The 15306-nt window shown below is 46.6% G+C and overlaps 1 long non-coding RNA gene across 1 annotated transcript; it reads left to right on the top strand.

Annotated features, from left to right (window-relative positions):
• The first annotated feature begins 1424 nt into the window (after positions 1-1424).
• Positions 1425-14966, top strand: LOC120993408. Its single transcript, XR_005777252.1, has 4 exons — positions 1425-1435; positions 3281-3282; positions 13429-13437; positions 14840-14966. It is a non-coding gene; the product is annotated as an uncharacterized LOC120993408 (long non-coding RNA).
• The last annotated feature ends 340 nt before the right edge of the window (positions 14967-15306 follow it).

A 15306-nucleotide genomic window follows, 5' to 3' on the forward strand; every position in this document is an offset into this window, starting at 1 on the left:
AGCAGATATGTTATAATTATAAAAAGAAAAATCATGAATAGGCATGTGAAAAGACTAAAGTCTAAAATCATTCAAAACAATGAGTAAAATAAGAGAAAATAAGAGCACACAAGACTAGTTAAACTAATTAATTTTATTCTTGTACATTACACAGTTTTTACAGCAAGTGACATAGATATATAACAATGCGTTATATATATATTTTACTCAAGCATCAAATATTTTATATATAATATTCATACATATTTCCAGATTCCCCTTAATCTCACTGGAATAACCTGTTTCAAGACAGAAATGGTTGATAACATAAAACACTAGTCTGCACATAAATATGAAATAGTAAAAAAACAAAGTCAGTGTAAAAAGTATAGAGCTATTATATACTACAATGCTCAATAGTTTAAGTTACATACATATATATGTATGTACCTACCTTGCTCCAAACCTGGACTGTATTCAGTGCAGCTTGAGCCCACCTCGTTCACACTTCTAGACATTACTGATTCCTTTCAGTGAGTTAAAATGTACACTAAAAACCTGGGAGGCCAGCAGCGTGCAAATTCACCGGCAAATCATTCTGGAGGCAAGCAGAGCTTTTAACGCCGAGAAAAAATGGTGGTACCCGGGGGAGAGTAACCTCTGGCAGACACCCAGCTGCTGTCAGCAGTACTCTGGGACTGCCGCCAGATCCTAAGGGGAGAATTCTGCAACAACGTAATTTCATGTTGAGGCTGGATTTTTCCCTTTTTTTCTAATATCGGCACAAACAAACAGAAAAGCACCGAGGTGGAAGGGAGTGGAAAGCATCTCTTTTATGTGAAGATTCTTTTTGTCCAGAGTAATGCAGGTGTAGTCTTACTAATTACTATTTGCTGCATTCAGTGGATGTTTCATCATATATCAGCTTCAGGGAGTCATTTCTGACACCTACGATTACTCTGAATGCACAAATATATTTGTGGTTTATTTGTTATTAAATATTCTGAGTTAATAGAGGTCCCTCATTCAGAACTTCCATTAATTAGCCGAAGCTGCTGGGAACGGCTTCATAGAGTGTCACTCCATCTCTGAAAAACCTAGCATGTCTGTGCGTTACACAGAATACCCACTGATTTCATTGGAACCATGTAATGCCCCAATTCCCCTGTGGTGGCACTGCAGGAAAACTGATTACTTGCTGCCAGGTTTCTCAACAGATGACAGCTGGTCTCTGAAGGTCCCGAAAGTGGGATACACTGTTAACCAAAGTGAAACACCCCTTTAAAAATAGGTTATTTGAATAAAGACGTTTTAATATAAAATAATAAAATAATTGATAATGACTTATCGATACGTTGCAAGTCCCTTTCTGCTGCTTCCTGGGTCCTCACCAATCTCTCTTTCCTGGTCCCTCTTGACATGCAGGAAATGACTGGTCAACCAATCACTGGTTGGGGTTGGTCAACTCTTCAGTCACAGAGTGTTTATTTCCTTTGTTTTGGGAGGGATCAAGACTGGCGGAGGACCCAGGAAGCATTGACAGTAGAGTGGCAAGGGATCAGTAAGATGATTAGCACTTATTTTGTTCATATATGTTGAAATGTGCTGGCTGGGTACCTGGGAAGAGTCAGAAGGCCAGTAGTGGTAATAACATATTTTATTATTTTACTGTGATCGAAGCCTGTTTTCAAAAAATTTCAGTGGCTGTACAACCCCTTTAAAGGGGTTTGTAACTTTCTGGCTAACGTTGACCAGTGTGTATGTAAGATGACTATATGGCAATTACTAATATAGCCTTTGTTGATATTATGCACTGTTTGCTATATTTAAAACGCCTAATGCCCTTGTTGGGCAAATATTCTGTGCTGCCCACATAAAGGTCCTATCCATAAGATGGTTTCTGATGAAGGGTCATGTGAACAGATACATCACTCAGCCTTCATTCAAGCACACTACACCTGCACTAAACTCCAAACAGTCCCGATGGCAGGTGCAGTGCATTTGAATGGAGGAAACATAACATGGAAGTGATTTGCCTGGTGACATGACCCTCTATCAGCAGCCATTTTATGGACAGGACCTCTGTGTGGACAGCACAAAAGATTTGGCAAACAGGCAGACGTACTGTATCTTATGAAATATAGAAAATTGTGCAGATTTTCAGCAAAGTATATATATTAGTAAGTGCCATACAGTTATCTTAATACAAACAGAAGGTGGCCAAACTCTTAAAGTTTTATGAAGAACCTGCAGAAGCATTTATAAACAGAACATATTTGGGAATAATATTAGCAGCCCCATGTATATTACTGTACTTTAGTCACACATTATTTTGTTTTGCACATTCTGACCCAAGATGTGAGCCAGGCATCACTAATAGTCAAAATTCACAGTCACATTGCAAGTGTTATTACATCTCCATTATGCTTCCGTCCTCCTTAAAACATTGTTATTTTCTGCAATCTCATTCCCTCTAGTGCTGCTGAAATCAGTCACCACAAAAGGCACATTGCAAACTCTGATCATAATTAAGAGCCCAAGCAAATTTAGATCCAATGACATAAAACAGGATCATGTATCATTAAAAAACAGCTTGGTTAGTTAATCCTTTGATTGATTGTAAGGCTTTGCTGGAACGATGAAGCTATTAAAAGATTTCTGTTGCTGATACGACTTGGTGGAAAAGTATGTTCTAGATTTGCTCAACCACTGGGCATTTCTCCAAGTTAAACAGGTATTTCTGCTTGGCAACCTTGATAACACAATTAGGCAAAAAACAAAGTGTGAAACTTGCTAGATAACAATCCCAAAAGATGAGCCACATGCCTTTAAACATGACCCAATTAAAAAAAAAAAAAGGTCTGCTGATCTTCTTGCTTGGGTTTGCTTCACTTGGGTTAAAAAGCTATGGACTCCTTTGGGAACAATTTTTTAATCATTGCATTTTACTAATTTTGGGCTATAAATAATTTATTGACCTTTATTAAAAGTTTTATAACAGTTTTTGCTCTACAGCTTTCACTTTCAGTGCACCTACAGACCAGTGCTCTCTGCTTCATACTGAATCTGTCATGGAGCTATCTCCAAACTCCTGACATTTCCTAAACACTTATTGTAACAAAATTCTTATCAGTTTGATAAAAATTTGGCATAAATGAGTGTTTATGAAGTGACAGATAAGGACTATAGATTAAGTATAGATTGAGCCATCAGAGTAGCTCCCTGATTCAGTGTGAGGCGGAGAGCAATATTTAGAAATATCAGTAATTTGGTGATAAAATGTACATATGAGAGCAAAAAGAAGTAAGCTAGGGGTCAATTTACAAGGAGAAGAAGGGGCTACTGCAGTGAGCCCCTGCGGAGCTGGTGCAGAGGATGAGGGTGGTAGTGGCCCTGATGAGATTATGTGTCACGTTGTACTGCCTTAGGCTATTGCTCCCTGGGGATCGGTGCAGTGAAAAGGTGATAAAGAAGTAGAAGAATACAAGTCTCTCTTTACTCAGTGCAAAAGATAACTTGTAGTACATCTAGCAGTAGTTTGAATGGTGCAGTTTGTCTCCCCAGGTAATAAGTTAAGGTGGCTGGCAAAGCGGCAGATAATGGAACCTCTGGTGTGCTATCTTGTTGACGTTTTTCTCCTGAACTATTGGCTACCAGCTGTAAGATAGCACTTGTGGCTATGGATGTCCACTGTGTAATGCAGGCTTTGAGTTGGTCTGGCCTAGATGTAATCTAGTTGATGAGAGTCTGAGCCATAGTCCCTCACCAGGGTCAGCAGGGTCTGTAAAACTTGGTTTGCTGGTCACTCTGCTGGTTGTAAACAAGCTTTTCTGAGATGTGGAGTTTTAACAGTCTTTCTGGAAAAACTAGTGGTCTCACAGAAGAGCTGGATCAAGAATCTGTCTCTAAGACTCTTGGACTCTTGGAGTAGGAGCTCTAGTATGTGCTTCATTCCTCTTCACTGTCTGAACCAAGACTTTCCCTCTAGGCAAGTAGCAGGACCAGCCCACTCCTACCAAGAGAGGAGGAATGGGATGGTTAGTCCCATTGCTAATGCCAAGCATTATCAGCCATACCTCATCTGCTAGTGTACAGTGTATACATGAACATGGCAGCATAAAATATAGCAATCATTGAAGATACCTCAAGGTCTGTGGTACTGATCTACCAGACATCTTGGTGATGGTTTAGCTCCCTAATTTGATTCTTGTTGCCCATGTAATCTGCCATTAGTGTAACATCAGGAGGCCCTCATGCATATGATAGTTGGCTAATCCTGACAAAATTGACAGTTTTGGATGTTTTTTTATATATCGAAAGCTTAAACTTAGCAATCTAAAGATCTTGCAGATGCCAGAACTGTTTCAGGAAACCAAAGGTGAGCCATTTTAATAACTCCTGTTTTTCAATGAGTCAAATACTGGGTCTCGGTAGCCACCCATTAGCAGTTTGGCCTACATCTACTTAGGGATGGACAGAGGATTTTCTCAAGGAAAGGGTTGGAAAATATTCATTATGAAGCTTTGGCCTGATTCGGAATATTGTGCTCACTGCATTTCCACCATTCTCATAACTTCTATTACAGTAGGGTAAGCTCAGGACGTGGCTGCTGGTGTCTGGGGGAACAGTTCCTAGTCTTCTCTTCTGGATAGGAGAGTGGGATTCCTTTCTTCTTAATGGCTGTACAGTCTGTCCTAGCACTGCTATGCCAGGAGAAAACACTTCCTAGATACTAGTTCAACACAGGTGCTTTGCAGACTATATAAGTGAATGCAGTACAATTAAATTCACTACCTCACAGGTGATGTCTTACCTAGTTGGAGTTGTTCACTTTCCCTTTTCTTTTCCATTTGATGTGGGCCATCATAACGGTTTCTAACAACCATGAAATATCTCTGTAGAGGTTCACTGTGGGCCGACGGGTGCAACAGTTCATCGGGTACTCACGGTTAGCAGATGCCTCCCTGGGCCAGCAGTGCAGTGAAGGGGAGAATAGCACCAGATTCTCCGGAGCACACTCTATTACAGGGGACGCCGGTCATGTGGTGATCGAGGTGCCCTTGATGGTTGGGTGCTTGTGCGGCTGGGCCCCTGACTTAGGTAATGTCGTGACGCCAGCACCTTGGTTGTGCAAAATGATGAGAGTGCTTGTAGTATGGAGATAGAAGAATGAGGTAGGGTTTGAATTCCAACTAAGAACTTTACTGTAACTAGGATCTTGACAGCCATTTTACATCCAGTTATAAACAGTCTCTTATGAACATGTAGGTTGGATGTGGCAAATCCAAGTAACAGGCTGTATATGTGGCTATATATCAAGCTATAGTAGGAGGTTGTGTACTCACTGGTATTAATCTCTTTACCTTGCTCCAATCTCAGTAAGGGTGGTTCAAGTCCGTATCTTCTACACACAAGTGATGCAACAGATGGCCTGTCTGTCCTTGAAGTAACGGTGAGGCTGCCAGAAGCTAATAAATCCTTCACCTGTATACAAAGGCGCCTAAAGCCTAGAATAATGGCTATTGTCCTTCCTTTGTCTTTCCACATATAAAAATGATAAAAATCCACTTGGCACTCCGGAAGAGTAGACGGTAGAATAAAGGCTTCACCTCTGCCTATTTTCCTTGCTTGACATTAAGACCAAGAATTGGCTCCTCTGGGCCCTGGAGCCCAAGAGAGAGCTGAGAAGAGGGGGTCCTCTCCTTCCCCCTCACTTCATCTCCTCCTGCCTCCACACTCTAACTCCAACCTCTTTCACTAGGCCTGAACTTTAGTATATATACTGTGGTGTTATCCCCATCTAGTAGTGGTAAAGGCAGCTTTCACCTCTTCCTCTGCTAGACAAGCAAGGATACTGCACCTGGTTGCAGTTGAGCAAATATTGGAAGAAAAATCCAGCTCCATGTCTAGGCAGGAAATACTTTTTATTGATGCGGTTAAAATCTTCCTACAGGATAGTTTGTTCAACGCGTTTCAGACCATATGACAATTTTGGTCCTTCCTCATGTCATGAGGAAGGACCAAAATTGTCATATGGTCTAAAACGCGTTGACGAAACTATCCTGTATGAAGATTTTACCCGCATCAATAAAAAGTATTTCCTGCCTAGACGTGTGTCACGGAACCATGAACCAGACGTACAACAAGAGATAAGTGAAAAATAAGAAGGCTTTATTGAAAATAAAGCTGCAAAGCAAAAGTCCAAACGGATGGTGAAACCGAAGCAGAGTCTTTGAGAGGCCAGGGGTCAGGAACCAGAAGGGTAGTCAGACGAAGCCAGGATCAGGAACCAGCAGGGTAGTCAGACGAAGCCCGGATCAGGAACCAGCAGGGTAGTCAGACGAAGCCAGGATCAGGAACCAGAAGCAGCAGCAGTCTTAGAAGCATGTGAACACAGGAGGACCAAGCAAGGAACTGAAGCCACAGACCTCCTATATATATGAGCTAGGCATCCAGCTCCTCCCAGTGGGAAGGAGGAGCCGCAGGGTGGAAGGCTACAAGAAACCCAGAAACCAAGATGGCCGCCAGCACATGTCAAACGAAGGAGAACAGCAAGAAGGTAAGACCATGACAGTACCTCCCCCTCAAGGGCCCCTCCTCCGCGGAGCAAAAAACGGTTTCTGAGGGAAGCGTGCGTGGAAGGCTCGGAGCAAGGCAGGAGCATGGACATCTGCGGAGGAAACCCAGGAACGCTCCTCTGGACCATAACCACGCCAATGGACCAAAAACTGCACCCGACCGCGGACCAGGCGTGAGTCCAGGATATTGCTCACCTAATACTCCTCACGATTGCCCACTCGGACCGGACGAGGCCGAGAAACCGAGGAAGTGAAACGATTACACACCAGTGGCTTCAACAGGGAGACATGAAACACGTTAGAGATCCGCATGCCAGGAGGAAGCGCAAGGGCATAGGCTACCGGGTTTACCCTGCGAAGCACTCGGAAGGGACCAACAAAGCGAGGCGCCAGCTTGGGAGTGGGCACTCGAAGGTTGAGGTTGCGGGTGGACAACCATACACGGTCTCCGACCTGGTAGGAAGGAGCAGGCGCTCGTCTGCGATCAGCCTGGAGTCTCTGGCGCTGCGCAGAGGCCTCAAGGGACTTCTGGATCTGTACCCAAGAAGCACGTAGGAGGGAAAGGTGATCCTCCACAGCCGGAATATCCTGGGGAGAGAATACCTCCGGTAACACGGCAGGTTGGAACCCATAATTGGCCATGAAGGGAGACGTCCCAGAGGAAGAGTTCACCGCCGTGTTCCTGGCAAACTCAGCCCAAGGCAGGAGGTCAACCCAATTGTCTTGGTGATCGGAGACATAGCAACGAAGGAATTGCTCCAAGGCCTGATTGGATCGTTCTGCGGCCCCATTGGACTGAGGGTGGTAGGCCGAGGAGAAGGAGAGATGAATCCCCAACTGGGAGCAAAAGGCGCGCCAGAACCTGGACACAAACTGACTCCCCCAATCCGACACAATCTCCTTGGGCAAACCGTGCAACCGGAAGACCTCCCTGGCAAAAATCGTGGCCAACTCTTGTGCAGAGGGTAACTTCTTGAGAGGAACACAGTGGCACATTTTGGAAAACCGATCCACAATCATGAGAATGACCGTATGGCCTCGGGATGCAGGGAGGTCCACAATGAAATCCATCCCCAGGTGTGACCATGGGCGCTCCCCGGTGGCTATGGGTTGCAGAAGGCCCAACGGAAGGTGCCGAGGGGACTTACTCTGGGCACAAATGGAGCATGCCGCTACATATGCGGCGATGTCGGAACGTAGGGAAGGCCACCAGAACAGACGTGAAACAGCCCAGGACAGCTGATTCTTTCCAGGATGCCCCGCGGTCTTGGAGTTATGGTAGGTTCGCAACAACCGAGTGCGCAACTCCTCAGGCACAAAACATCTGCCGTTGGGTCTCCCAGAGGGAGCACCAGATTGAGCCGCCAAAATCTGCTCACCCAGGGGAGAGGTCAGGCTGGTGCGAATGGCGGCCAGGATCTGATTCGGAGGTATGACCGAAGTCGGAATCGACTCCTCCCTGGACAGCTCGGAGTACTGCCGTGATAGGGCATCCGCCCTGATGTTCTTGGAACCGGGTAGGTAGGAGACCACGTAATTAAAACGTGACAAGAACAGAGCCCATCTGGCCTGACGTGGTGTCAATCTCTTGGCCTCAGAAAGGTAGGTCAGATTCTTATGGTCCGTCAGGATGAGAACCGGAACCACCGAACCCTCGAGCAAGTGCCTCCATTCTTTAAGGGCCTGCACGATGGCCAATAACTCCCTGTCACCAATCTGATAGTTGCACTCCGCGGAAGACAGTTTCCGGGAGTAAAACCCACAAGGAAGCAGAGGACCCTCTGGTGTTCTACGCTGAGACAGAAGGGCGCCTACTCCCGTCTCAGCCGCGTCCACCTCGAGGACAAAGGGCAACCCAGGGTTGGGATGCGACAGAATCGGAGCCGACACAAAAGCGTACTTTAGGGCCTCAAAAGCTCGGATGGCCTCGAGCGGCCAGACCTGGGAATTACTGCCCTTCCTGGTCAGATCCGTGAGAGGCTTGGCCAGCATGGAAAAGTCCCTGATGAACTTCCGATAATAATTGGCGAAGCCCAAAAAGCGCTGCAGGGAACGAAGACCACTGGGCTGGGGCCACTGTAAGACAGCCGAAACCTTCTCAGGATCCATGGAGAACCCCTCAGCGGAAATGATGTAACCTAAGAAGGTTACCTGGGATCGGTGAAATTCGCATTTCTCAAGCTTACCGAACAGCTTGTTCTCTCGTAACCGTTGCAACACTCGTCTGACATCCAGAATGTGGGCCTCCATGGATTCAGAATATACCAAGATGTCATCCAAATAGACCACCACACACTGCTGCAACAGGTCACGGAAAACATCGTTGATGAATTCCTGAAAGACTGCGGGCGCATTGCACAACCCAAAGGGCATAACCAAGGATTCATAATGACCGGTCCTGGTGTTAAACGCGGTCTTCCACTCATTGCCCGCCTTGATCCTTACCAGGTTATATGCCGCCCTCAGGTCGAGTTTGGTAAAGACCGTGGCCCCTTTAAGGCGATCGAACAGCTCGGAAATCAAGGGTATCAGGTAAGCGTTCTTGATCGTGATGCGATTGAGACCCCTGTAATCGATGCAAGGCCTCAACTCACCGCCCTTCTTTTTCACAAAGAAAAATCCAGCCCCTGCCGGGGACGAGGATTTGCGAATGTGTCCGCGTGAAAGCGCCTCCCTCACGTACTCCTCCATGGCCTCATTCTCCGCTACCGACAGTGGATAGACTTTGCCACGAGGAGGAACGGCACCAGGTTGCAACTCTATGGCACAATCGTATGGGCGGTGCGGAGGTAGGGCAACCGCGCGCACCTTATTGAATACATCCCGGTACTCCTCGTATTCAGGAGGCAACAGAGAGTCCGAGGAAGTACACAGCAACTTGACAGACCCATGGATGCAACTAGCCCCACACTGCGGTGACCACGAGAGGATCTCGGCCGATCTCCAATCGAAAGTCGGATTATGCTTCTGGAGCCAGGGGTACCCCAAGACCACCGAGTAGTGTGGAGACGAAATAACCTGGAGGCAGACCGACTCTCTGTGAACGGCACCAATGGCTATCCCCACTGGAAGGGTCTCATGAGTCACGTGTGGCAGCAGAAGGGGTCTGCCGTCTATCGCCTCAAGAGCCAGTGGGGAACCTCGAGCCTGCAGAGGAATGGAATTGGCGGCAGCGAACACACTATCAATGAACAAACCACCAGCACCAGAGTCCACCAACGCCTGGGTCGTCACCGAGCCCCCGACCCAGGAGAGGACAACAGTGATCAGTGGTTTGTCAACACGGGAAACCGGGGACGAGGAGACTCCACCCAAGATCTGCCCCCGACAGGATCTCAGGTGCGAGCGTTTTCCCGGACGGTTCGGACATGCCAACCGAAAATGCCCACCGAGACCACAGTACATGCATCGGCCCTCGCGTCTCCGGAGAACCCTCTCCCCCTCGGACAGGCGAGCAAACCCCAGCTGCATGGGTTCACCCCCAGACAAGTCATCCCCAGGAGGCGTGGGAGGAGAGGGAGGCACGGGTGGGACAGCAAACGTAGGCGCCAATCTGTTAGAAGACCTCCGCAGGCTCTCCTTAAAGGAAGGTCTCTCCCTGAGTCTGGTGCCAATCAAAATCAGGAAAGAAATAAGAGACTCGAGCTCCACTGGTAGGTCCTTAGCTGCAACCTCATCCTTCAAGGCATCCGAGAGACCATGAGAGAAAGCAGCGACCAGAGCCTCATTATTCCAGCCCACCTCTGCTGCCAGGGTACGAAACTCAATGGCGTATTCAGCTACGGATCGTGAACCCTGTCTGATGGACATAAGGAGCTTCGCAGCAGAGGCAGCACGAGCCGGCACATCGAATACCTTCCGAAGAGAAGCAACAAAACCGGAAAACTCGGCAACCACCGGATTGTTGTTCTCCCATAAAGGGCTGGCCCAGGCTAAGGCCTTGTCCGAGAGCAGCGAGATCAAGAAGCCCACCTTTGATCTCTCAGTAGGAAAGGCATGTGGCAGCAACTCGAAATAAATGCCCACCTGGTTAAGGAAACCTCGGCACTGAGTTGGCTCTCCCCCAAAGCGCTGTGGAAGAGGGGCAGAACCGGTCATACCCCGAAACACCGCAGGCGCAACAACAGGTGTCGGGGTAGACTCTGGCGCAACAACCGGAGCGGCAGTAGGAGCGACAACCGACCTATCTGCAACGGGAGCGAAATGAGCCGTGCGTTCAAGCAGGGTTAGCAACGCCACAGCGAACCGACCCAACAGGTGATCCTGCTGATCAAGTCTGGCAACCAGCATGGGTAGCGAGGATGGCCCTGTACCGTCAGAATTCATGGCTTGGTCCTAATGTCACGGAACCATGAACCAGACGTACAACAAGAGATAAGTGAAAAATAAGAAGGCTTTATTGAAAATAAAGCTGTAAAGCAAAAGTCCAAACGGATGGTGAAACCGAAGCAGAGTCTTTGAGAGGCCAGGGGTCAGGAACCAGAAGGGTAGTCAGACGAAGCCAGGATCAGGAACCAGCAGGGTAGTCAGACGAAGCCAGGATCAGGAACCAGCAGGGTAGTCAGACGAAGCCAGGATCAGGAACCAGAAGCAGCAGCAGTCTTAGAAGCATGTGAACACAGGAGGACCAAGCAAGGAACTGAAGCCACAGACCTCCTATATATATGAGCTAGGCATCCAGCTCCTCCCAGTGGGAAGGAGGAGCCGCAGGGTGGAAGGCTACAAGAAACCCAGAAACCAAGATGGCCGCCAGCACATGTCAAACGAAGGAGAACAGCAAGAAGGTAAGACCATGACAACGTGGAGCTGGATTTTTCTTCCAATATCCCCATCTAGTGGTGGAAGGTGTGTAGTGCACCTGACAGCCTGTTAACAGGGATCTTTATACAAAAGTGCAATACAGCATGATACAACATACATCATAACAAGATTTGCAGTGCTTACGTACATGAGTGGGGCGCTGCATAAGGACATCATTAGATCATAGTTGTTCCAGCACCCTCTCCACCTATGCAAACCCTCCACATAAACTTTCCATCCTGCTACTTTAAAAGTGTTATACTGCTATTTCCTTCAGTACTGTGCATGCTACTGCCCTTGGTGTCCCGTATCTATATTTATCCTCCAAAATGGTAGTGAAAACAGATAGTATCCCAGACGGTAATAATGGTAACCACACATTCACACAATAATAATGCATCATTTGAGCCCTACACAACTACAGTGCCTCCTTATTTTCCCCACATTGTATTAATAGTTAGTAAGTGGCATCAACGCAGTAATAGTGCTCCATTATAGCCGCCACACATTAACAGTGCCCTCATTGTGTCCACACAAAGTAATATGTACCCCTTTTTGCCTTACAGAACTAGTCCTTCCTTCATTTTGGCACAGATGCAGTAATAATGCCTACTTAGTTCCCCTACAGAGCAATAATGTTTCATAGTGCCCTCCTCACAATAGTATCCTGTCACTGCCCTCTACAAAGTGAAATTGCACCATAAGTGCTCCCACACAGTTAAATGACCCCTTAGTGCTCCTTAGAAAGTAAATGCCCCATAGTGCCCCCACACAATTAAAGTGCCTCCTTGGTGTTTCCCCCACAGTTATTGTCACAGCATCCCCAGGTGCTGCTGTCTCAGCTCGGCAGCGGTGTCCCGTTGCTGGGGTTACCAAGCCAGCGATCTGGCCTATTATAATGCTGGAGCCCCGGACCAATTGTGCTAAGTATTTGAGTGCCATTGCATGATCACGTCGGTCACATGGGACCAACTAGTGTGCTGAGAAGCCAGCATGCAATCCCAGCAGGTGCCTGTGAATTTGTGTTTCCTGGCTCTGCTGGCTGCCGTTTTGGAACAGTACTATTGTTATTACCTGTTTTTTCATCCTGCTTTTCCTGACTACCACTTTACTTCTGATTCTGTGAAAACTGTCTTGCAGGTACTACAGGAGAATCAATTGTCTGTTAAATTAAAAAAATGTCTGCTGAGGTCAAGGAGGCACCATTCCTTGGTTACAATATTTCTCCGGATTCTTTTATGATGGATCCGGCCAAGGTTTAAGAGATAAAGAATTGGGTCTAGCCAGCTAATTATTATCAGAAATTCCTAAAAATATTTTCAGTTATTGCCACACCACTCACTGACTTACGTAAGAGGGGTTCAGATCTGGCTAACTGGGTCCTGAAGCAATAGCAGCATTTGAGTCCCTGAAACAAAGCTTTACTAAAGCTTCTATCCTGACCCAACCGGGGCAGAATAGACCATTTTTTATTGAGGTTGATGCTTCTGAGGTTGGAGTGGTAGTGGTGCTTTCTCAGGGTACATCTTCGTTTATGTTTCTTAAACCTTGCGTCTAGTTTTCGAGAAAATTTTCTGCTGCAGTGGTGAACTATGATATTGGCAATTGTTAACTCCTAGCCATTAAATGGGATATTGAAGAATGGTGCCATTTATTAGAGGGGGCGAAACATCAAGTAGTCGTTCTTACTGATCATAAAAATTTTACATTTCTAGAGTCTGCTAAGCGGCTGAACCCTAGTCAAGCATGTTAGGCTTTACATTTTTACTTGTTTAATTATCTACAAGCTGGGTTCCAAGAATGTCAAGGTGAATGCCTTGTCCCGGAGTTTTTTTGCCCATCCATGCCCTGCTCTGATCTGATTTTGCCAGCAGGTATTGTGGTCTCTGTTATTCCTCCTGATCTGGCTTCTGAAATCTCTGCCAATCAGAGTCAGACACCTGAAAACATTCCTGAAGATAAACTGTTTGTTCCTCAAAAGTTTTGCACTCCACTATTGTCTGAGGTGCATGACTCTTTGGTAAGTGGGCATCCAGGTATTGAGGGTACTGACAGGTTGACTGCCAGACAGACACTGTTGGTGCCCGACCATGGATCTAAGACACCCAGAAAATGTCCTGTTGGAGAACTGTGTCCTTTGTCAATTCCCAAAAGGCCTCGATCAAATATCTCTATGGACTTCATCACGGATCTACCTCGCTTTCAAGAAAAGACTGTGGTCTAGGTGGTGGTGGACAGATTTTTCTAAGATGTGTCACTTTGTTCCGCTGAGTAAACTTCCTTCTGTGAAGGAATTATCATACATCTTTCAAGATCATATTGTGAGAATCCATGGAATTCTTGAATACATTGTATCTGACACAGTTGTTTAGTCTGTATCAAAATTTTGGAGATCTTCCTGTTAAAAGTTGGGTATTGCCTTTTTGGTTTCTTCAGCCTTTCATCCTAAAACAAATAGACAGAGTAAAAGGTTGAATCACTTGTTGGAACAGTATCTGAGGTGTTATGTTACAGATAATCAGCTGGAATAGGTTTCTCACTTATCTTTGGTTGAGTTTGCTATTCGGATCAACGATTCTAATAAGATTTCACAGTTGTTCTGTAACTAGGTTTCCATCCTCGTGCTGGGTCTTGTAGGTCTTTACTGTCCAATAATCCGGAAGCTGAAAATGTAGCAGAAAAACTGTGCAGTCTGGGCCTAGGTTCAGAAGAACCTAAGGAACTCCCAGGAAATAAAAAAAGTGGCCAATAAAAAGAGGTCTCAGTTGGTTAATTTTTAGGTTAAAGAGATGTTGACAATGATAGAGCCAGTTAAAACCAGATAGTAACACACATCCTTTTTTTATTTTCTGATTGCAGATCTATTTATTTTACTTTCTGAACATGATTATGGGGATGGCCATCTTGCCTGACCTGTTCTTAACAGAATTTACAAAGCAGTAAGAAAATAGCTTTACTGCAGTCCCATGTGCCATAGACACAATAGTCTGGAGGGGACCTCATTGACTTTTATAGTAGAGTTTTCTAGTCATGCTCTGTGACCTGTGCAGAGGTCATTGTACAAGGAAAGAACAGATAAGCTTTGACAATCACTAGTGGATCCTGTCTTATCTATACAAAGAGGTGATATCCAGGCTCGGGCTGGCACACCGGGGAGTCGGGGAAATCCTCGATGGGCCCCTGCCTAGTTGAAGCCCCGCCCCTCTCCTGAGAAGCCCCATCCCTCACAGACATCTCTCTCACCAGGAGCAGCTCCAGAGGCTGGACAAAACATTACTTTGTGGTTACAGGACCTGTTGTGATGTCACAGTCATGTGATCAGCCATGTGTGTGGGAGGAGTTAGGGGAACACAGGCTGTGCTGGTGGAGAGTGCAGAGGTACTTTATGTATGGAAAGTGTGTATAAAACAAGGCTATGGAGGTGTAACCAGTCTATTGTACAGTTTTCTGTGTGTAATGTGCTCAGAGTAGTTCTATCTGAGTAATGGACATGTAGCAGAGCTGTGTGTGCAATGTGCATATAGTAAACTATTTGTGTAATGGGCATGTAGTATAGCTGCGTATGTAATATGTATATAGTAGTGTCAGGTGGGCGTAGTGTGTGGCAGCGTCAAGTGGGTGCAGTGTATGGCAGCGGCAGGTGGGCCCTGTGTATGGCAGCGGCAGGTGGGCCCTGTGTATGGCAGCGGAAGGTGCGTGCAGTGTATGGCAGCGTCAGGTGGGCCCTGTGTATGGCAGCGTCAGGTGGGCGCTGTGTATGGCAGCATCAGGTGAGCGCTGTGTATGGCAGCGTCAGGTGGGCCCTTTATATGGCATCATCTGGGGGGCGCTGTGTATGGCAGCATCAGGTGGGACCTGTGTATGGCAGCGTCAGGTGGGCGCTTTGTATGGCAGCATCAGGTGGACGCTGTGTATGGCAGCGTCAGGTGGGCCCTGTGTATGGCAGCAT

This window comes from Bufo bufo, chromosome 3 (assembly GCF_905171765.1).
Source record: "Bufo bufo chromosome 3, aBufBuf1.1, whole genome shotgun sequence".
In the NCBI taxonomy this organism is placed as follows: Eukaryota; Metazoa; Chordata; class Amphibia; order Anura; family Bufonidae; genus Bufo; species Bufo bufo.